Source organism: Dipodomys spectabilis, unplaced genomic scaffold (assembly GCF_019054845.1).
Source record: "Dipodomys spectabilis isolate Male_0828 unplaced genomic scaffold, ASM1905484v1 ptg000006l, whole genome shotgun sequence".
In the NCBI taxonomy this organism is placed as follows: Eukaryota; Metazoa; Chordata; class Mammalia; order Rodentia; family Heteromyidae; genus Dipodomys; species Dipodomys spectabilis.
In genome coordinates, this window is record NW_024870683.1 from 20406947 (window position 1) to 20409348 (window position 2402).

Here is a 2402-nt window from a genome sequence, read left to right on the forward strand (position 1 = left end):
GGTAGAGCGCTTGCCTGGCATGCAGGAGGCCCTGGGTTCGATTCCTCAGCACCATATAAGCAGAAAAAGCTAGAAGTGGTGTGTGGCTCAAGTGGTAGAGCTAAAAAGCGGAGGAACAGCACCCAGGCCCAGAGATCAGACCTCATGACCGACAAAAAAGAAAAAAAGAAATTGCCCCATCTTGTATGCATATGTACGTATAATCCTAGCTCTTGTCTCCTTGCTACAGCAATTGGAGGGTCATGTTTTCCTGGGAAAAAGTTCACAGGACCCCATTTCAGTCAATAAAATCTGGATGCTGAGGCCTGAGCTTGTCATCCCAGCTACATGGAAATATAAATAGATGAAATTCAGGCTATCTTAAAAAAGTGAGACCCTATTTGAAAAAACTTAAGCAGAAGAGTGATGAGACCTTATCTAGCAAGAATGAGGCTCTAAGTTCAAACCCCAGTACGGAAGGAAGAATTCTCTTAATTCTACCTTTTCCTTTAACAAAAACTGGATAAGATAGTTCAGGGATCCCAGACTCATCTCACTCATGAATATAAATGTAAATGTGTGGAGTCCTGTACCAAAAAAAAACAGCACCTGATCAGATTAGTTATATAAGAAAATTTATTTTTTTTTTTTTAATTGTGAAAATACTGTACAGAGGGATTACAATTACATGGGCAAGATCATGAGTACATTTCTTATCAAGCATTGTAGCCTCCTTCTTTGTTTCCCCTTCCCATCCCTTCCCATCCTCCCCTCCCGCCTCCCCACCCAATCCTCCCCCCACTACCAAAGTTGTAAAGTTCGTTTTTACACATAACGATTTGCAAATCTCATTGTTGCAATGGATAAACCTGCATCACTATTTGAACGACTTGTTTTATCCCTTCCCCTCCACAAATTATACCAACCTCAAATACAGTGAAATCAGGGGTTATACTGTGGGGGAGGGACATACAAAGCAACAAAGAAATAATATTATAAATATGTTAGAAACAATCCCATGAAAGAAAAAAACATTTGAATACATATCTTAGGTTTCATTTCCCTAACATCAACTTATCTGACCTTTTCTGCTTGACTCAGACATATACTAGTTATTGCAAATAAGGGAAACCATGGGACCTATGTTTCTTTGGGCCTGGCTTACTTCACTTAATACAATTTTTTCTGAAAATTTATTTTTCCTTATGGGGTCTAGTTCATACCAGAAAGTTTGTTCTTGCTTTCCATTTTTCTTCCTCTTGCCTTTCCGACATTAAGCTCCGACCTAAAGTGATTTCAGGTACAAAACAAGATAAGCAGTCGTCTTGCATAGACTTAAACCATTTCTCCCAATTGAGTGAGGTCTAATCCTTATAAAGCTTCCTTTATATAACTCAGTGTTTCTGCTTTTTTTTTAAAAATTAGCTTACATTAGTTGTACAAGGTGGGTTTTCATTCCGCCAAATCCACACATGTAAACAACGTATCCCTATCAACCTCACCTCTTGCTTCTGCTTTCTTGATCAAACTCTGACATAGAAATAGAAAAATCAAGATAAACCTGCAGCAGTAAAAGGAGACCATATCTCTTACCATGTGTGAAATATGTATTGCTCTGTCTCTTTTGCTGTTTCTGTCTTGCAAAAGTGCCAGAAAAAAATTGTCCAAACTCCTTGCCTCCTTTCTCTTGAGTCTATTCTGACCAGGCTTTCGCCCCACTTTCCCTCCAAACCTGCTCTTACCAAGATCATCAGTTATTGGCCCATGGGAAAACCCACTGCTTATCTGTCAGTAGCATCCATACTGTTGATTACTCTCTCGTCCATACTGTTGATTACTCTCTCGTTAGAGATATCTCCACTTGGTTTCTCCTGGGTTTTCTCCTACTGTACTCTGTTTCTTTCTAATGTCCTAGAGTTTACTCCTTGAGCTTCTATTTTTTTTTTGTCTTTTTTGGGTCAGGTCGTGGGGCCTGAACTCTGGGCCTGGGCGCTATCCCTCCGCTCTTCAGCTCAAGGCTAGCGCTCTACCACTTGAGCCACAGCGCCACTTCCGGCTTTTTTCTTTTTGCTTATGTGGTGCTGAGGAATCAAACCCAGGGCCTCATGCAGGCAAAGCAAACGCTCTACCACTGAGCCACCTTCCCAGCCCTTTTTTTTGTCTTATGTTTACTGCCTTGGTCATGTTATCCAATACATACATGCTTATGCTTATTGTCCTGTAAATGTATGCTTCCTTTTCATTCATCCCATTGACCTTGAGGCTCATGTAATCCAAATACCTACTCATTGTCTCCACTGTGCCTAGTAGGTATTCCAGAAGTTTCCCTAAACCAGCTCCTCATCTTATGTTCCTCTCATAGTCTCTCCCATATTTGTACATGGCTGTATCATTCTTCCAATGTCTCAAGCCAAAAAACATTA